Source organism: Panthera uncia, chromosome X (assembly GCF_023721935.1).
Source record: "Panthera uncia isolate 11264 chromosome X, Puncia_PCG_1.0, whole genome shotgun sequence".
In the NCBI taxonomy this organism is placed as follows: Eukaryota; Metazoa; Chordata; class Mammalia; order Carnivora; family Felidae; genus Panthera; species Panthera uncia.
This window is the reverse complement of record NC_064817.1, coordinates 55489177-55511699: the sequence shown is the minus strand read 5'-3', so window position 1 is coordinate 55511699 and position 22523 is coordinate 55489177. Positions and strand designations below refer to the sequence as shown.

General features: G+C 36.8%; 1 protein-coding gene across 2 annotated transcripts in view; it reads right to left on the bottom strand.

The window, feature by feature from the left end:
- The window catches only part of NHSL2 (NHS like 2), a 273340-nt gene that overhangs the window by 188771 nt on the left and 62046 nt on the right, over window positions 1–22523 (bottom strand). The gene's annotated exons all lie outside the window — the stretch shown is intronic.

Below are 22523 nucleotides of genomic sequence, written 5' to 3'. Positions count from 1 at the left end.
TGTTTGTCTTATGACATATAGAAATGTAATATATTTGACAATAACAGCACAGAGGAGGTAGTTGGGAATGAAGCTGTATTGGTAAAGGAATGACACCAGATGTTAACAAATCCACAGGAAAAATTAAGAGAAGCACCAATAGCAATTAAAAACATATTTTTAAAACACTATAAATGTATTTCTGCTCTCTCTTCTTCATATGAACTTCTTCAAAGGAAATAAGATTATGGGTATTGAGGAGGGCACCTTTTGGGATGAGCACTGGGTGTTGTATGGAAACCAATTCGACAATAAATTCCATATATTGAAAAAAAAGTCATAAAACTACATCAGAAGGAAAAAAGTCAAAAATAAATAAATAAATAAATAAATAAATAAATATACCATACAGCAAAAAAGAAAAAAAGAAAAGAAAAGAAAAGAAATAAGATTGAATAAAGTAATGATTACAACCAGGTGTTGTATTTGTGACATATATGACATGCATGACAATAATAACAGAAAATGGGAAAGGGAAAGGAGCTACATAAAAAGGAAGTTTCTGTATCTCAATGAAATTAACTTAATGTAAATCTGACATAGATTCTGACAAGTTAAGATATATATTACAAGCCTTATACAACCACTAAGAAAACAACTCAAAATATTGTTTAAAAATCTTGAAAGGAGTTAAACTCTTACCCCGTAAGATATTTACTTAATGCAAAAGAAGGCAGTAAAAGAGGAACAAAGAAACAAACAAAGCAAAAATGGTTTAGGAAACCCCTTAGAGAAAGCAAAGTAAAGCAAACTGACAGCAAAGAGAAGGAAGAAAATAATATAATAAAGACTGGAGAGGGAACAACTGAAGTAGTGGATGGAAAAACAGTACAGAAAATACAGGAATTCAAATTTAGCTAGACTAACTAAGAAAAAGAAGTAAGAGTGATTATCACTACTGCTCTTACAGAAACAAAAGGGGAAACAAGAGAATACTATGAACAACTGTGTGGCAAAAACTCAGATAAATTAAATAGGCAAGTTCCTAGGAAGAACAAGTTCTAAAATTGACCGTAGAAAATCTGAAAAGACTTATAACATGAGATTGAATTCATTACTTTATTTTATTTTTTATTTTTTTAAGCAATCTCTACACCACATGTGGGTCTTGAACTCATGACCCTGAGATCAAGAGCTGCAGGCTCCACTGACTGAGCCAGCCAAGTATCCCAAGTGATTGAATTAATAATTCAAAAATTTCCCACCAAAAAATTGAAGCCGAGATGGCTTCACTCATATATTCTACCAAAAATTTAAAGAAAAATTAACACCAATCCCTCATATACTCCTTCAGAAAATAGAGGAGGAACGAACACTTCCAAACTCATTCTGTGAGGCCATCATGATCCTGACATTAGACAGAAAAGGACAGAAAAGGCTATTACAAAAGAAAACTACAGACCAATATCTCTATGACTATAAATGCAGAAGTCAACAAAATATTGACAGATCCAATCCAGTTACATAAAATGAATGATACATCATGAACATCTGGGATTTATCCCTGGAATTTAAGGTTGGTTTAATATCTAAAAATCAATTAGAAATCATTAAAGGACAAAACCATACGATCATTTCAATAGATTCAGAAGAAACATTTGACAAAATCTAACACCTTATAATAATAATATAAAAAACCACTCGATATACTAGGAATAGAAGAAAACTTTCTGAACCAGGAAAAGGATTTCTACGGAAAAAAAAGAATGACAGCTAACATCATACTTAATGGGGAAAAAAATGAAATCTTTTCCCTTAGGATAAGGAAGAGGTCTGCTTTCACCACTTCTAGTCAACATTATAAGAGGGGTTCTAGCCAGGGCAATTAGGAAAAAAAAAAAAAGGAAAGGAAGGAGGGAAACATGGACAAAGGGAAAGAGGGAGTGAGAGGAGGAGAGAATATTTTTTAAAAAGAAATAAAAGGCATCCAGATTGAAAGGAAGTAAAACTATCTCTATTTGCAGATGACATGATTTGGTATGTAGAAAACCCTAAGGAAATCACTAAAAATCTATTAGAACTAATAAGCAAATTCAACAAGTTCATAGGTTACAAGATCAAAATACATTGTCTTCTTTCTTCAGATGCTTACTCTCACATCAGGAGCAGCCACCTTTTCTTGAGTATCTCCAAAATTTTCTAGGCATAGATAAAGAGACATCATACTGATATTTCCATATCAGCACATAGAGAAATACCTTATTCTTTTTTTTTTTTTTGGCCCCATGGAGAATATTCTACGATAAGTACATACAATACTTTATATATGGTACTGAATGAGAGACATTTAGATAGTTTCCTAGTGTTTTACTATCACAAACAATATTCCAACAAGTATTTTTAGGCATATGTGTGTTTCTATACTGTGCATTCCTATAAATGGAATTGTAAGCTCAAAGATTATGTGCATTTGTAATTTTGAGAGCTATTGCCAAATGGTCCTCCAAAGAAAGGAGTTGTACCAATTTACCTGTCTACTGACAGCACATTTGAGCACTGCTTCCCCCATCCAATCAACACTGAACTATCAAAGCTCTTGATAGTGGCTAATCTGATAACATTTGATACTTCATTGTTTAAGTTTGCATTTCCCTATGAGAAAGGTTAAGCACCTTTTCAGAAGTTTAATTTCCTCTCTTTTCCTTTGAATTTTGCTCCTCTTTTCCTTTCTTGGCTTGTTGACCTTAGATTTATGACAGTTCATGTTTGTTTTCTTCTTGTTTTTTAGATGTTTATTTATTATTTTGAAAGAGAGAGAAAGAGAAAACAGAGCATGGGCGCATGGGGGAGGGGCAGAGAGAGGAGAGAGAGAATCTTAAGCAGGCTCCATGCCCAGCTCAGAGCCAGATGCGGGGCTGGATCCCAGGACCCTGGGATCATGACCTGAGATGAAATCAAGAGTCAGACGCTTAACGACTGAGCCACCCAGGCGCCCTGAGAATTCTTAATTCACTAAGTAAATTAGCCTTTTGTTTGGGGTCTGTTTTGGGACTTTCTTTTCTTTGCCATTGTTCTGAAAATCCATTCATGTACAGAACCAAACTGTTTTATAATAGATTTCAATAGATTTATAATAGATTTCAATATCTTGTAGTGGAACTAATACTCGATTTCAGAGGAAAAAGCCTATCCTCAGGCTTGTACAACAGACATAAAATTGGTCATGTGGATCATGAGGCCACCTGTTCAGAAACAGAAATGGAAGCCTGTTCACCACTCAGAACTTTCTGACAGTTAACCTGGCTCATATTTCTAACATTCACTTTATTGGGATAAAAGGGTTTCATTGAGACACAAAAACTTGGACCTGGGGGCCAGATGAGCCAAGAGGTCTACCCTCTCCTCTGACAAATGGTCTCATTTCCAGAGAAGCTATCACTTCTCTGAGTTCCCACACTGCTACAGTGACCCTGAGATCATGGGAGTACAGGCACAAGTCTTGGCTCAGGTCATGATCTAGCAGTTCGTGAGTTTGAGCCCCACATCAGGCTTGCTGTAAGCAGGGTGCAGTGGTAGAGATAGCACCGACTCAGTTGAAGCAAAATCAATATACAAAAATATATTGTATTTCTATATATCAGCACGAACAATCTGAAAATGAAATTAAGAAAATAATTACTTTGGGGGCACCTGGATGGCTTAGTCAGTTGAGCATCCAATTCAGCTCAGGTCATGATCCCAGGGTCGTGGAATCAAGCTCCGGGTCTGGCTTTGTGTTGAGCGTGGAAAACTACCTAAGATTCTCTCTCTCTCTCTCTCTCTCTCTCTCTCTCTCTCTCTCTCCCCCCCTCCCTCTGCCCCTCTCCCCCCTCCATAAAAATTAAAAATAAAAAAGCAATTCCATTTACATAAGCACCAAAAAGAATAAAATACAGTAAAACCTTGGTCTGTGAGCATAATTCGTTCCAGAAACATGCGTATAATCCAAAGCACTCATATATCAAAGTGAATTTCAAGAATTGTTGGCTCAGTTGTGATCATGTGATGTTTGGTGACACATACTACTCATATTGCAAGACATCACTCGTTTATCAAGCTAAAATTTATTTATTTTTTTTTCAACGTTTATTTATTTTTGGGACAGAGAGAGACAGAGCATGAACGGGGGAGGGGAGAGAGAGAGGGAGACACAGAATCGGAAACAGGCTCCAGGCTCTGAGCCATCAGCCCAGAGCCTGACGTGGGGCTCGAACTCACGGACCGCGAGATCGTGACCTGGCTGAAGTCGGACGCTTAACCGACTGCGCCACCCAGGCGCCCCCTCAAGCTAAAATTTATTAGAAATGTTTCCTCCTCTTGTGGAACACTCACAGAACAGGTTACTCACAATCCAAGCTTTTACCGTACTTGGGAATAAAATTAACAAAATGAAATTTAAAAACTCATTCTGAAAACTACAAAACATTGAAAAAAATCAACGAAAATGTTAATAAGTGGGAAAACATCCCACGTTCACATGTGAGAAGGCTTAATATTGTTAAAATGATAATACACCCCAAACTAATCTACAGATTCAGTGCAATTCCTATAAAAATCCCAGCTTTTTTTGCAGAAATTTATAAACTGATCCTACAGTCTATATAGGAATGAAAAGGACTGAGAATTACCCAAAAAATTTTCAAGAATAGCAAAGTTGAAGGAGTCATGCTTTCTAATGTCAAAACTTACTACAAAACTACAATAATCAAACGGGAACCCTCTTGCACTGTTGGTGGGAATGCAAACTGGTGCAGCTGCTCTGGAGAACAGTGTGGAGGTTCCTCATGAAATTAAAAATCGATCTACCCTATGACCCAGCAATAGCACTGCTAGGAATTTACCCAGGGGATACAGGAGTGCTGATGCATAGGGGCACTTGTACCCCAATGTTTATAGCAGCACGTTCAACAATAGCCAAATTATGAAAATAGCCTAAATATCCATCAACTGACTAATGGATAAAGAAGATGTGGTTTATATATACAATGGAATACTACTTGGCAATGAGGAAGAATGAAATCTGTCCATTTGTAGCAACATGGATGGAACTGGAGGGTATTATGCTAAGTAAATAAGTCAGGCAGAGAAAGACAGATACCATATGTTTTCACTCATATGTGGATCTTGAGAAACTTAACAGAAAACCAGGGGGAGATGAAGGGGGGGGAGTTACAGAGAGGGAGGGAGACAAACCATAAGAGAATCTCGGATGCTGAAAACAAACTGAGGGTTGATGGGGGGTGGGGGAGAGGGGAAGGTGGGTAATGGGCATCAAGGAGGGCACCTGTTGAGATGAGCACTGGGTGTTGTATGGAAACCAATTTGACAATAAATTATGTTTAATACAAAAAAACTACAATAATCGAGACAGTATGGTACTAGTACAAGAATAAACACATACATTTGCAATGATGTGGATGGAGCTAGAGAGTATAATGTTAAGTGAACTAAATCAGTCAGACAAAGACAAATACAAATGATTTCACTCATATGTGGAAGTTAAGAAACAAACAAGCAAAGGGGAAAAATAAGAGACAGAGACAAATCAAGAAACAGACTCTTAACTATAGAGAACAAACTGATGGGGAAGTGGGAGATGAGTGAAATATGTGATGTGGATTAAGGAATGCACTTGTGATGAGCACTGGGTGATGTATGAAAGTTTTGAATCACTATATCATATATCTGAAACTAATACAGCACTGTATGTTAATTAACTGGAATGAAAATAAAAACAAAATAATAAAAAAGAATAAACATATAGCTCAATTAAATAGGAATAAAAAATCATAAATAAGCCCCCAATTTATGGTCAATTGAGTTTTCAAGTTTATTTATTTATTTTGAAAGGGAGAGAGAGCACACAAGTGGGGAAGGGACAGAGAGAGAGAGGGAGGGAGAAAATCCCAAGGAGGCTCCACACTGCAAGTACAGAGCCCAATGCAGGGCTCAAACTCATGAACTGTGAGATCATGACCTGAGCTGAAGTCAGATGCTTGACCAACTGAGTCACCCAGGCTTTCCATGGTCAATTGATTTTTTAATGCCAAGATAATCCAATGGGGAAAGAAGGTTTTTTTAACAACTGGTGCTGGCACAACTGGAGAGCCACCAGCGAAGAAGAAGAAGAAGAAGAAGAAGAAGAAGAAGAAGAAGAAAGAAAGAAAGAATAAGGAGGAGGAAGAGGAGGAGGAGGAAGAGGAGGAGGAGGAGGAGGAAGACGAGGAGGAGAAGGAGAAGAAGTTGGACGCCTATTTGATACGATACACAAAAAATAAACTCTGGCACAAAAAACAGACACTCAGATCAATGGAACAGAATAGAGAACCCAGAAATAGACCCACAAACATATGGCCAACTAATCTTTTTTTAAAAAAATGTTTTAATGTTTATTTTTTTGAGAGAGACAGAGAGAGCATGAACAGGGGAGGGGCAGAGAGAGAAGGAGACACAGAATCCGAAGCAGGCTCCAGGCTCGGAGCTGTCAGCACAGAGCCTGACACAGGGCTCGAACCCACAAACCATGAGATCATGACCTGAGCTGAAGTTGGAGGCGCAACCGACTGAGCCACCCAGGCACCCAGGCCAACTAATCTTTGACAAAGCAGGAAAGAATATCCAATGGAGTAAAGACAGTCTCTTCAGCAAGTGGTGCTGGGAAAACTGGACAGCGACATGCAGAAGAATGAACCTGGACCACTTTCTTACACCATACACAAAAATAAACTCAAAATGGATGAAAGACCTCAATGTAAGACAGGAAGCCATCAAAATCCTCGAGGAGAAAGCAGGCAAAAACCTCTTTGATCTTGGCTGCAGCAACTCCTTACTCAACACGTCTCCAGAGGCAAGGGAGACAAAAGCAAAAATGAACTATTGGGACCTCATCAAAATAAAAAGCTTCTGCACAGCGAAGGAAACAATCAGCAAAACTAAAAGGCAACTGACAGAATGGGAGAAGATATTTGCAAACGATATATGAGATAAAGGGTTAGTATCCAAAATCTGTAAAGAACTGATCAAACTCAGCACCCAAAAAACAAATAATCCAGTGAAGAAATGGGCAAAAGACATGAATAGACACTTCTCCAAAGAAGATATCCAGATGGCCAACCAACACATGAAACTATGCTCCACATCACTCATTATCAGGGAAATACAAATCAAAACCACAGTGAGATACCACCTCACACCTGTCAGAATGGCTAACATTAACAACTCAGACAACAACAGATGTTGGCAAGGATGCAGACAAAGAGGATCTCTTTTGCATTGCTGGTGGAAATGCAAGCTGGTGCAGCCACTCTGGAAAACAGTATGGAGGTTCCTCAAAAAATTAAAAATAGAACTACCCTATGACCCAGTAATTGCACTACTAGGTATTTATCCAAGGGATACAGGTATGCTGTTTTGAAGGGACACATGCACCCCAATGTTTATATCAGCACTATCAATGATAGCCAAAGTATGGAAAGAGCCCAAATGTCCATCGATGGATGAATGGATAAAGATGATGTGGTATATATATATATATATATATATATATATATATACACACACACACACACACACACACACACACAATGGAGTATTACTTGGCAATCAAAAAGAATGAAATCTTGCCATTTGCAACTACATGGATGAAAGTAGAGGGTATTATGCTAAGCGAAATTAGTCAGAGAAAGACAAATATCATATGACTTCACTTGTATGAGGACTTTAAGACACAGAACAGATGAACATAAGGGAAGGGAAGCAAAAATAATATAAAAACAGGGATGGGGACAAAACATAAGAGACTCTTAAATATGGAGAACAAACAGAGGGTTCCTGGAGGGATTGTGGGAGGGGGGATGGGCTAAATGGGTAAGGGGCATTAAGGAATCTACTCCTGAAATCATTGTTGCACTATATGTTAATTCAGATGTAAATTTTTTAAAAAATTAAAAGATAATAAATAAATAAATAATTTATTAATTCAAAGATTATAGACTAAATGTAAAGACTAAAATTGTAAAACTCTTAGAATAAAACACAAAAGTAAATCTTCAGGATACCGGGTTAAGCTATTTTTTCTTATATACAACACTAAACACCATAAACAAAAGAAGATTGACAAATTAGACTTCATCAGAATTAAAAACTTCTGTACTTCAAGGGACAGCATCAAGAAAAGACAGAATAGCCCACATTACATAAATACTCATAGCAGCATTATTTACAATATCCAAAAATTAGAAACAACCCAACTGTCCATCAACTGGTAAATAGATTAAAAAATGTGATATATCTATATAATGAAACATCATTTAGCAATAAAACAAAATGAAGTGGCAGGCTCAACTTCCAGAATAACCGTATGAGGAGCTCTGTGAACATACTTCCCAGGAAACTCGTGAAAAAGATGTTAAAGAAATTTTATCCAATCATTTATTGATGGACACTTGGGCTGCCTCCATAACTTGGCTATTGTAAATAATGTTGTTATTAACATAGGGGTGCATGTATCCCTTTGAATTAGTGCTTTTGTAATTTTTTTAATAAATACCCAGTAGTGTAATTGCTGGATTTACAGTAGTTTTATTTTTAAGTTTTGGAGGAACTTCCCAACTGGGTGAAATAAGTGATGGGTATTAAGGAGTAAGCTTGTCATAATGAGCACCAGGTGTTTTATGGAATAGTTGAATCACTGTATTGTACACCTGAAACTAATATAACACTGTATGTCAACTATACTGGAAATAAAATAAAACAGGAAAAAACACACTGATTTCTGGTTTCTAGTCTACCATGGAAGGGGCTTATAAGTCACCACTCTTTTCTAACAACAAGTAAAAAGATGAACAAATCAACTCTTCTTAGATTCATCAAAGAAGTGAGGTCCCAGGGTAAACTTCTGCTCCCCAAATTAGGGAGAGGGACAAACAGATACAGAAAATTGCCACTTATGGAAGCAGATACCAGTACTAGGGTAGGAAAATATGAACTGATATCGATGAATTGTTTGGTGGCTCAGTGTGGGCAAATCTGAGAATCAAAAATTCCAGGAGGACTCAGTCATAGCGAGGGCCTCATACTTTTGTTAATTTTACTTCTAGGAGCTCTACCATGTTCTCACAGTAATGATCAGAGAAAAATCCTTTAGTGCTTCCAGTGGGAGGTGGGATAAATCAAATCATTTTGAAATATGCTAGACCATTCTGTTCTTCTTAACAAGGTCTGTCCTCAGGAGAAACTATTTTACCATAGTCTAACCTGCTGGGGTTTTATCAGAGCCTAACCAACCTAGGGGAAAGGACATAATTAATTCTAGCCTGCTCTAGCCATCCATATGGGGCTATACCATAGCCCCAAGGGGAATACCCAATTACAGCTCCATAATGATGAAGTGGTCAGTTCTCCAAGAAGTTCACAGTCCAAGGGCACAAGCTTACTAAAAGACTGAGACATAATAGGATTATAGGAAACTTCCCTTCCACCCATGCCTTACCACTATTTTACTAGAGGCCTATTTATCACTGTTCCTTTTACCCATACATCATGTTCACCTTCCAACAAAAAACTGCAGGGCATACTAAACAGTCAAAAACAGATTGAAGAGAAAGAGCAAGCATCTGAACCAGACCCAGATATGGCAGGCCCGTTGGAATTATCAGACTGAATTTAAAACAACTAGGATTAGTATGCTAAGAGTTCTAATGGAAAAAGTAGACAACATGCAAGAACAATGGATAATGTAAGCAAAGAGTTGGGAATCCCAAGAAAGAACCAAAGAGCAATGCTAGAGACCAGAAACACCATGACAAAAATGAAGACTGCTTTTGATGGGCTCATTAGTAGACTGCACAGGGCTGAGGAGAAAATCTCTGAGCTTGAGGATACATCAATAGAAACTTCCAAAACTGAAAAGCAAAGAGAGAAAAGACTGAAGGGAAAAAAAAACAGAACAGAATATCAAAGGATTGTGGAACAACTATAAAACATGTAACATATACGTAATGGAAATGCCAGGAGAAGAAACAGAGAAAGGAACAGAAGCAATATTTGAGGCAATAATGACGGACAATTTCCCCCAAATAAATGTCAGACACCAAACCACAGATCCTGGAAGCTAAGAAAACACCAGGCAAGATAAATGGCCCTAAATATCTACACGTGGGCATATTATATTCAAACCGCAAAAAATCAAAGATAAAGAAAAAAATCTTGAGAAAAGCCAGTGGACAAAAACACCTTACCTTTAGAGCAAAAATAAGAACTATATCAGACTTCTCCTCAGAAACCATGCAAGGAAGAAGAGAGTGGAATGAAGTATTTAAAGTGTTGACAGAAGAAAACAGCTAAGCTATGATTATTTACCCTACAAAATTATTATTTTTTATTTTAGATAGAGCAAGGGAGAGGGACAGAAAGAAAGAAAGCTAAGCATGAACCCTGATGCAGGGCTCAATCCCATGACCCTGGGATCATGACCTGTGCTGCAGTCAAGAGTCAGACGCTCAACCTACTGAGCCACCCAGGTGCCCTACCCTGCAAAATTATTATTCAAATATGGAAAAAGACTTTTTCAAAAAAAAACAGCCAAAACTTGAGTGAATTTGTTGCCAGTAGACCTGTCTTGCAAGAAATGTTAAAAGAAGTTCTTCAGGCAGAAGGAAAATGATATAGGTCAGACACTTAGATCTACATAAAGAAAGGTAAAGTAAAAACTTTTATTTTTCTTATTCTTATTTGCTCTGACTTAGAAGTTTGTTCAAAAGAACAATACAGCTGTATATTCAATTATCTATGGTCAGGAATACATATATATACCCATGCTCATGTATAAGTGATATGAATTGCAGCCATGATACAGGAACAGAAGGGGGAAATTAGGATTATTTTGTTACGATAAAGTACCTGTATTACCCATTAGGCGGTATAGCGTTATTTGAAAGTGAACTTGGATAGTTGTAAATATCTATGGCAAACTCTAGGGCAACCACCTAAAAAATTGATATGCTAAGAAAGGAGAAAAAATGGAATCATATAAAATGATCAATTAAAACCACAAAAGGTAAGAAAAGAGTGGAAGACAAAACTAAGACCAGGAACAAGGACAACAAATAGAAAATGGTAACAAATATGGTAGTTATTACTCCAACTGTATCAATATCACTTTTAACATCAATGGTCTAAATACATCAATTAAAAAACATATGTTGTCATAACCGATTAAAAACAAGCCCCACTATATGTTGTCTACAAGAAACCCACTTGAAATATAAGACACCTATAGATTAAAAGTAAAGAGGAGGGGCACCTGGGTGGCTCAGTCAGTTAAGGGTCCAACTTCAGCTCAAGTCATGATCTCACAATTTGTGGGTTCCAGCCCTATGTCTGGCTCTGTGCTGACAACTTGGAGCCCAGAACCTGCTTCAGATTCTGTGTCTCCCTCTCTCTCTGCCCCTCCCCTGCTCATGCTCTGTCTCTCTTTCTCTCAAAAATAAAATATACATAAAAAATTGTTAATGAAAAAAATTTTTAAGAGGAGTAAGACATACCATGGTAACAATAATTAATTTTTTAAAACGTTAAATCATCTTTGAGAGACAGAACATGAGCGGGGAAGGGGCAGAGAGAGAGGGAGACACAGAATCCAAAGCAGGCTCCAGGCTCTGAGCTGTCAGCACAGAGCCCGATGTAGGGCTCAAACTCATGAACTGCAAGATCATGACCTGAGCCGAAGTCAGACGCTCAACTGACTGAGCCACCCAGGCGCCCCTAACAATAATTAAAAGAAAGTAGGAGTAGTTCAAACACAGCTCAAGCAGAGCAGACTTCAAAGCACGGAAGGTTATTAAGAATAAAGAGGGGCAGTACATAATGATAAAGAGGTCAACTGTCCAAGAAATTATAATCCTTAATGTGTATGCACTTAACAACAGAGCATCAAAAATGTGCAAAGCAATAAATGACAGACCTCCAAGGAAAAATTAATGAATCCACTATTACAGAGACTTCAACATTCCTCTTTCAGATATGGGCATATCCAGCAGGCAGAAAATAAATAAGAACATAGTAGAACTCAATAGCACCATTACTCAACTGGATATAATTGGCATCTTCAGACTATAGACTATTCATCAAAAACAGCAAATTACACATTCTTCCCAAATTAACATAGAACATTCACCATGATAGAACAGATTCTGGGCCATAAAACACACTTGATTTAAAAAAAATGAAAATCATTTAATGTCTGATTTTAGACCACAGTGAAATTAACCTAGAAATCAATAACAGAAATGTTCCTGGAAAATCCCCAAATACCCAGAGATTAAACAATGCACTTCTAAGTAATACATGGGTCAAAGAAGAAATCTCAAGAGAAATTTAAAATATATATTTTAAAATAAGTGAATATGAAAACACAACTTATCAAAATTTGTGGAATGCAGCAAAAGCAGTACTTAAAGGGAAGCTTATAGCATTGAATCCTTATATTAGAAAAGAAGAAAGATCTAAATTCAATAATCTAAGCTTCCACCTTAGAAAACTAGAAAAAGAAGAGCAAATGAAATCCAAAGTAAGTAGAAGAAAAAGAATAAAAATTAGAGCAAGAAACTGAAAACAAGCAATCAATAGAGAAAACTAGCAAAACCAAAATCTGATCCCTTGATGAGATAAATAAAATTGATAAGCCCCCATCCAAGCAAACCAAGATCAAAAGAATGAAGACACAAATTATTAGTATCAGGAAAAAAAAGAAAGGAAAGGTGACATCATTATAGATCCCATGAGCATCAAAACGATAATAAAGGAATGCTATGGACAACTCTATGCCCACAAATTTGATACCCTAGAATGGAATAGACCAATTCCTGGAAAGACATATTCTGCCAAAACTCACACAAAAAGAAATAGACGATCTGAATAGGCCTATATCTATTACAGAAATTGAATCAATAATTAATAGCCTCCCCAAACAAAAAGAACCAGTCCCGGATAGGTTTCCTGGTGCGTTTTATCAAAAATTTAGAAGAAATTATACCAATTCTCTACAATCTCTTCCAGAAGCTAGATGGACGAGAATATTTCCTAACTCATTTTATGAGGTCAGCATTACCCTAATAGAAAAACCAGATAAATACATTATAAGAAAATAATTATATACCACAACCAAGGGGATTTATCTGAGGTATGCAAGGCTAGTTTAACATTTAAAAATCAATTAATGTAACCCATCACATGAATAGGTCAATGAAGAAAAATTACATGGTCATATCAATAAATTCAGAAAAGCATTTGACAAAATCCAACACCTATACATGATAAATACTCTCAGGAAAGTAGGTATAGAGGGGAACATCTTCAACTTGATAAAGAACATCTACAAAAAGCTAACATCATAGTTAATGGTGAGAAACTCAAAGCTTTCCCAATAAGATCAGGAACAAAGCAAAGATGTACCTTATTTCCATTCCTTTTCAACATCTTACGGGAAATTTCAGCTAAAACAATAAGAAAATAATAAAAGGTATATAAATAATATGAATGATTTAAATCAATAATTAAATCTGTGTTCACAGTTACATAATTGTTTACATAGAAAATCTCAAACACTTGACTAAAAAAATCCTCCTTAAATTAATAAATAATAACAGCAAGTTTGCAGAATACAAGGTTAATATACAAGTCAATTGCTCTCCTATATACTACCAATGAAATTGGAACTTAAAAACAAACTACTCTTTACATTAGCACCCCCCAAATGAAATACTTAGGTATAAATCTAACATATGTACAAGATCTATATGAAGAAAACTATAAAACTTTAATGAAAAAAATCAAAGAACTAAATAAATGGAGAGATTCCATGTTCATAGATAGGAAGATTCAATATTGTCAAGATGTTAATTCTTCCCAATTTGATGTACAGATTCAATGCAATCCCAATAAAAATCCCAGAAAATTAATTTGTGGATATCAGCAAACTGATTCTTAAGTTTATATGGAGAGGCAAAAGACAGAATAGCCAACACAATATTGAAGGGGAAGAACAAAACTGAACATCAGTGGAATGGATTAGAAGGCCCAGATATAGATCCACATAGTCAACTGAGTTGGCAAAGGAACAAACACAATACAATGGCACAAAGATAGTCTTTTCAGCAAATGGTGCTGGACAAATTGGACATCCACGTACAAAAATTGAATCTTGACACAGACCTTACACACTTCACAAAAAGTAATTCAAAATGTATCATAGCCTAAATGTAAGACACAAAAATATAAAACTCCTAGAAGGTAGCATCTAGGAGAATATCTAGATGACCTTGGGTAGAGCAATGAATTTAAGATAAAGCACCAAAGGTAAGATCCATGAAAGAAATAATTGATAAGCTGGATTTCATTAAAATAAAAAAATTTGCTCCACAAAAGACAATGTAAAGTGAATGAGAAGACAAGCCATAGACAGGGAGAAAATATTTGCAAAATGATTACTATCCAAGATATATAAAGAATTCTTAAAACTCAACAATAAGAAAACAACTGATTAAAAAATGGGCCAAAGATCTATTGGTGAGGCTCATTTCCAGGTGAGTGTGGCTGAGGGGTGAGGACTCCCTTCTTTCTCCCAGCACCCACTTGTGGGATGGAGGCTTTAACTAGGGGGTGGCACCACTGAGAATACTAGGACTGTGACTGCCCTTTGACCTGGCTCATGGGTCAGGGATACCACTCCAAGAGAGGCAAGCCAAAGAGATCTGGAACTGCTGCCTTTCCCTCCACTGAGCACTCAGTTCCTAAAGTGGGGGTATCACTCAGAAGTATGCCATTGTCTCTGACCATAGTACCAGAGCTGTGGCTTGGAGGTTTTGCCCTTTGGGAAAAGTGGGTCATAGAATGGAGACCTCAGACTCCTTCTCTAAAGGAATGGACTCCATTTGTAACAGAAAGTTGGAGAAGTTCAAGCCTAAATTTACTCTCAAAAAAAAAGTGGAGGTTGTGGTAAAGTGCAACTGGTAGAATGATAGACTCATTGGAGATGTAGACTAATTTGTAGACAGAATAGTTTACTGGAAAGAAATAAAGAGAGACAACTGGGAAGAGTCTTCCTGGATTAGAACAAATTTCAAACTCTAATCTGGGAAACTATCCCTCCAAAGGAGCCCCAATTTGATTGGATCAGTTTGTGGAACAATTTATGCCCTAGGGAATTGGTGAAAACAATAGAACAATCTGCTGACAATTAGAAGAATTTAGCAACTGGGTGTGGTCAGAGAGAGCCCTGCCCAAACCCAGGATGTTTGTGGGCACCCTATGGCTGTGCCCCCACGGAACATCACTGGCTTCACACTGGGACAGTAGGGAGAATAGATTTCAGTGAAATAATTCAGTCAGGGACTAAACAAGTAAACAAGCAACTACCATAACAAGCCCTAGGGTAGGGAGGCCAGTACCCAGAGTTATGACAATATACTATCTAAAATGTACAGTTTACAACCAAAAAATATGAGACATACAAAGAAACACGAAAGAATGATCCATACACCCACCCCCCCAAATCAAGCAACAGAAACTACCTGTGACAATGACCAGATATCTGATTTAATAGGCAAAGACTTTAAAGGAGCCACTGTAATTTGTCCAAAGAAGTGGACAAAATTATGAAAAAAAGTAAAAAAAAGATCTATGACACTGTCCCATCAACAAAGAACATCAATAGAGAGAACTTATTAAAAAGAACCAAATGGAAATTTTGGAGTTGAAAAGTACAATAACTGAAATGGAAAAAAAAAAAAAAGATAAGAGACATAGCGTATCAGTTTCCTGGGGCTGCTGTAACAAAGTACCACAAACTAGGTGGCTTAAAAAAAAATAGAAATTTGGGGCGCCTGGGTGGCGCAGTTGGTTAAGCGTCCGACTTCAGCCAGGTCACGATCTCGCGGTCCGTGAGTTCGAGCCCCGCGTCAGGCTCTGGGCTGATGGCTCGGAGCCTGGAGCCTGTTTCCGATTCTGTGTCTCCCTCTCTCTCTGCCCCTCCCCCGTTCATGCTCTGTCTCTCTCTGTCCCAAAAAAAATAAATAAAAAAAAATGTTGAAAAAAAAAATTTTTTTTTAAAATAAAAAAAATAAATAAATAAATAAAAAACAGAAATTTATTGTCTCACATTTTTGTAGGCTAGAAGTCTGTACTGAAGGTATTGGTAGAGCTATGCTTCCTCTGAAGCCTCTAGGGGAGGATCCTTCTTTGCTTCTTCTAATATCTGTTCATTTCAGGCATTCCTTGCCTTGTGGCAGCATTACTCCAATCTTTGCCTCCATTTTCACATGACTGTCTTCCTTCTTTGTATTTGTGTCCTTTTCTTATTAGGATACCAGTCATATTAACCATTGGGCCCACCTTTCTCCAATATGACCACATCTTAACTAATTATATCTGCAATGACTCCATCCCAAAATAAGTCATATTCTGATGTACTGGTAATTAGGACTATATTTTTTTAGGGACATAATTCAACACATGACAACTGGTAACTGTAATTAGGTAATTATAAAAGATAGTAAGAGTGTTAATTTCTTCTCCTTTCTTATATTAGCTACATAAAACAATATATGTGCATAATGTATTGTTGGGATTGGAACATATAGACATGTAATATATTTGTCAATAAGCCCACAGAGGAAATGGATGGATACAGAGCTATATTGAACTAAGGAAAAGACTCACGATGGAAACTCAAATCCCTTGGGACAAATGAAGAAAAGCATAAAAGTATTGATTCTAGGATTACAAAAAATTTTAGGAAGTAAGCAAATTTGTAAATATGAAATCCATAAATAATAAAAATCAATTGTGTATATGAATACCATTTATACATGTCACTGGAATTAAGTTAGTATAATATGAGGCTTTCTGATAAGGTAATCTATATATGGTAAGCCCTAGAACAACTAATAACTGAAAAATACGGTGTAAAATCATTTAAAAATTAAAGTGCTACATTAGAATATATTCACTTAATATGCATGAAAGGAGTAAAGGAGAAGTAGAGGTTAAGAAGACATGAAACAGAAAATAAAAAGTAAAATGGCAAGTGTAAACCCAACTATATCAATAATAATATTAAATTTAAATTAATTAAATAATCTAATCAAAAGTAGAGATTATCACACTAAATAAAAACAGTATAAAACTGTAACTATATGCTATCAATAAGAGACACATTTTAAATTCAAAGTTACAAATAGATGGAAAGTAAAAGGATAGAAAAAAAGATGTATCATGTAAACAGCAACCTCAAGAAAGCTGGAGTGGCTATATTACTATCAGATGAAATAGACTTTAAACAAAAAATGTTACTAAGAATAAGGAGGGACATTTTATAATGATGAAAGGGTCAATCTATTAGGAAGATATAGCAACTATAAACATATATGGAACTAACAACAGAACAACAAAATACATGAAGTTGAAACTGACAAAACTGAAGGGAGAATATACAATTCAAAAATAATTATTGGAGACTTCAATTCTCCACTTTCAATAATGGATAAAACTAGGCATAAGATCAACTTTACACTGCAAGGAGTAGAAAAAAGAAGAAAATAAACCGAAAACTAGCAGCAGGGAGGAAAAGTAAAAGAGCAGAAATAAATAAAGTCGAGAATAGAAAAACAATAAAGAGAATCAATGGCAAAGCTGGTTCTTTAAGATCAACAAAATTGACAAACCTTTATCTAGACTGACCAAGAAAAAGAGAGAAGATTCAAATTACTAAAATCAGAAATGAAAGTGGGGACATTAGTAGCAACCTTACAGAAATAAGGAGGATTATAAGAGAATACTATGAACAGTTGCACATTAACAAATTATATAACCTACATGTAATGGACAAATTCCTAGAAACACAAAACTACCAAAACTGACTCAAAAAGAAGTAGAAGATCTGAATAGACTTATAACAAGTAAAGCCATTGAATCAGTAATCAAAAACCTCCCAATAAAGAAAAATCCAGGACCAGATGGTTACACTGTGAATTCCACTAAATAACCTAAGGAATGATTAAGACCAATCCTTCTCAAACTCTTCAAAAAAGTAAAAAGGAAAGACTACCTCCTAATTCATTCTGCAAGGCCAGCATTAGCCTGATTCCAAAGCCAAACACATCACAAGAAAACTGCAGACCAATATATTTTATACAGATGCAAAAATCCTCAAAAAAATACTAGCAAACCAACCACATACTGAAAGGATTATATACCATGACCAAGTAGGATTTATCCCAGGAATGTGAGGGTGGTTCCACATGTGAAAATCCTAATCATTATAAAACACCACATTAATAGAATGAAGAAAAAGACCACATGATCATCTCAAATAAAGCAGGAAAAAAAGTGACAAAATTCAACACCTTTTCATGATAAAAACACTCAACAAATGAGGAATGAAAGGGAACTTTCAAAACATGATAAGGTGCATATATGAAAAACCTGCAGCTAACATCACACTCAGTGGTGAAAGGTTGAATGAAAGATTTCTCCTTTAGACCAGGAACAAAACAAGGATGTCCTCTCCTGAGACTTCTTTTTTTTTTTTAAATTTTTTTTTCAACGTTTTTTATTTATTTTTGGGACAGAGAGAGACAGAGCATGAACGGGGGAGGGGCAGAGAGAGAGGGAGACACAGAATCGGAAACAGGCTCCAGGCTTCGAGCCATCAGCCCAGAGCCTGACGCGGGGCTCTGGGCTCACGGACCGCGAGATCGTGACCTGGCTGAAGTCAGACGCTTAACCAACTGCGCCACCCAGGCGCCCCCCTCTCCTGAGACTTCTATTCCAAGTTGTACTGAAAGTTCTAGCCAGACCATTCAGGCAAAAAAAAAAAAAAAAAAAAAAAAAAAAATCATTGAAATAGGAAAGGGAGAAGTAAAGCTATTTCTATTTACAGATGACATGATCTTATTTACATTAAATCCTTAAAAACCCACCAAAAAAGCTAACAAATGAATTCAACAAAGTTTCAGGGTACAAGGTCATACCAAAATCACATGTATGTGTATACATTAGCAATGAATAACACCAAAATAAAATTAATACAGCTTTATTTATGAAAATGAACAACATCAAAAAGAATAAAATATTTAGGAATAAATTTAACCAAGGAGGCACAAGATTTATACACTGAAAATTTCAAAACACTGATTAAAGAAATTAAAGCCTAAATAAATGGAAATACATTCTGTGTTCATGGACTGAAAGACTTAATATTAAGATGTCAATACATGTTTGATTTGATGTACAAATTCAGTTCAATCCCCATCAAAACCCCAAAGACCCTTTTTTGCATAAATGGAAGAGCTAATTCTAAAACTCATATGGACTTCCAGGGAACTTCAAATAGCCACATCACACTTGGCAAAGAACAGCAAAGTTAGAGGACTCCCACTTCTTGATTTCTAATCAGACTAGGAAGCTGCAGTAATCAAAAGCACATAGTACTGGCATAAACACAGACATATAGGCAAGTGAGATAGAACTGAGAGTCCAGTAATAAACCCATTCATCTGTGGACAACTGATTTTTGACAAGTATGCCAACACCATTCAGTGGGAGAATAGTCTTTTCAACAAATGGTGCTGAACAACTAGATAGCCACATGCAAAAGAATCAAGTTGGACTCTTACCTCACACATATACAAAAATTAACTCAAAATGGATCCAAAGAACAAAACATTAGAGCTAAAATTATAAAGTTCTTACATCATAGGGATAAAATCTTCATGACCATAAATTTGACAGTGAATTATTAGATATGACACCAAAGCATATGAAAAAAAAGATATAATAGATAAATTGGACCTCCTAAAAATTAAACACTTTTGTGCATCAAAAGATATCATTAAGAGAGTAAAAGGACAACTCACAGAAAACATCTGCAAATCATATATCTTATGATAGTCTAGTATCCAGAATATATAAAGAACAATTACAAGTCAACAATAAAAAAACACATCACCCAATTATAAATGAGCAAATGTGGGGTGCCTGGGTGGCTCAGTCACTTAAGGATCCGACTCTTGACTTTGGCTCAGGTCATGATCTCACAGTTGTGAAATCGAGCCTTGCATGGGGCTCCACGCTGGGTATGGAGCCTGCTTGAGATTCTCTCTCTCCGTCTCCCTCTGCCCCTCCCCTGCTCGCTCACACCCTCTCTCTCTCTCCCCTCAATATATAAATAAATAAATACACAAATAAATAAATAAGCAAATGGATATTTCTTCAAAGAAAGCATATAAATGGCCAACAAACACATGAAAAGATGGTTAACATCATGATCATTAAGGACATTCAAATCAAAAGTACAATGAAATATCACTTCATGCCCACTGGGATGGTTATAATCAAAACGACACTCAATGACAAGTGTTGATAAGGATGTGGAGAAATGGGACAGCCACTTTAGAAAAGTTTCAAAGTTCCTCAAAAGAGTTACAATATGACCCAGCAATTCCATTCCTACGCTCCAAGAGAATTAACAACATATAGCCACATAAAATTTTGCCAGTTTTTTCAATGGTCTATAAGTGGATAAACAAAATGTGGTATATCCATGCAATCGAATATATTTCAGCAAGAATAAAGGAATGAGGGGTGTCTGGGTGACTCAGTCAGTTGAGCTTAGGTCATGTTCCCAGGGTCATGGGACTGAGCCTTGCATTGGGCTCTGCACTGAGTGTGGAGCCTGCTTAAGATTCTCTCTCTCTCTCTCTCTCTCTCTCTCTCTCTCTCTCCCTCTCTCTCTCTGTCTTTACTCCCCCTCCCTGCCCCTTTCCCCAGCTCACTCGATCTCTCTCTCTCTAAAACAAAAAAAATTTAAAAAGAATAAAGGAATGAAATACTGATACATCCTTCAACATGGTGAATCTCAAAAACATTACCCTTAGTGAAAGAAGCAATTGACAAGACATATTATATAATTTGAAATATCCAGAATAGGCAAAGCCATAGAGGCAGAAAGTACACTAGTTGTTGCCTAGTACTGGGGTACAGGGGAGCAGGGAGGGAGAAGGATTGGGAGGGTTGGCTAAAAGGGTACAATACTTATTTTGGGAGTGATGAAAATGTTCTACAATTGTTTTTGGTGATGATCGTATAACTCTTTAAATATAGTAAAAACATTTGAATTGTATACTTCAAATAAGACAACTTCATGGTATATAAATTATATCTCATTAAAGCTATTAAACATAATTAAAACTAGTCTGCATTTTCTGTGTAAATATATTTCAAAAATATACAAGCCCTGACCCTCATACTTGTACAGGCAACAAATATTTGTAGATTAAATCTGCTTTTTGGGATGAGCACTGGGTGTCATATGTAAGAGATGAATCACTGGGTTCTACTCCTGAAGCCAAGACTACACTGTATGTTAACTAACTTGAATTTAAATTTCAAAAAAAATTCACCTTCCTAGCTGTGTGCCCTTGGCAGGTCATTTAACTGTTTCCTTATCTGCAAATTGCAAATAACAATCTCTACTTATAAGGTTGTTTTGAAGATTCAAGGAGATACTATATTTGAAAGTGTCTGCTGAATTGAATCTAACATCCTGTCCCATGTGAAGTGAAACCATTCAATTTACCAGTTAATACCAACTAACTTCCTTTAGACAAAAAACAGAGAAAGAGGCAAGAGCAGAGAAAGGGCTGGATTATATTCCCAGGCCCATGCCTATGGATAGCACAATCAGGAATGTTGCTATCCAACTCCTCACTATGTTTAATGAACCATCTCATACAAGATAATGGCCCCTCCCCTTGCCCGCACTCAGTCCCATTTCTGCCCAGTAATGGCCCATCTCTGCTACATGAATGATGGATGAAGTCAACAACTGTTCTCTGTGAGGCCTTCTCCCACACTCAAGGACTTTTGTTGTTTCTAGCAACACGATGAACTGGGAAGGAATACTTTCATGAGGAATCTACTACCGTGCTACCAGGATTGGCCACCACTTCTGGTTTGGGCTAGTCAGCCTATGAGGCACCAAGGGCCCTGGCTAAGATCATTTAGCTAGTCAGGGACTCAGATCAAGGCACGATGGGAAGGAGGTTGAAAACTCTAAACTACTCTAAGGCTCTGGGATTATCAGTGATTTGCAGTTCTCTGTGCTCTCTGGGGACATCCTCAGGGAACTTTCTGGCCCTAAGCCTGCTGCTAGGGCCTGGAATGCAGCCTATCCTCACTCCCCACCCCCACCACATAAACATTCATGATCCACCATTGAAACCCTAGTCCCTATTCAAGATCAGCTCAAATGTCATCTCAAGCAGGAAGTTTTCTCTGGAGCCCCTCCCCCCTACTACTGCCAGATGTAAGCTTCCCTCTTCCCTTGATGTCTTTCTTTGTCATTCTTCTCCTAAGGCACTTATCACATTCTGTCATGTGTAATGGTTATTTATATGTTGGTCATATCCTTCTTTCTCCACTATAGTCAGGGACTGGGGCTAGTTTAT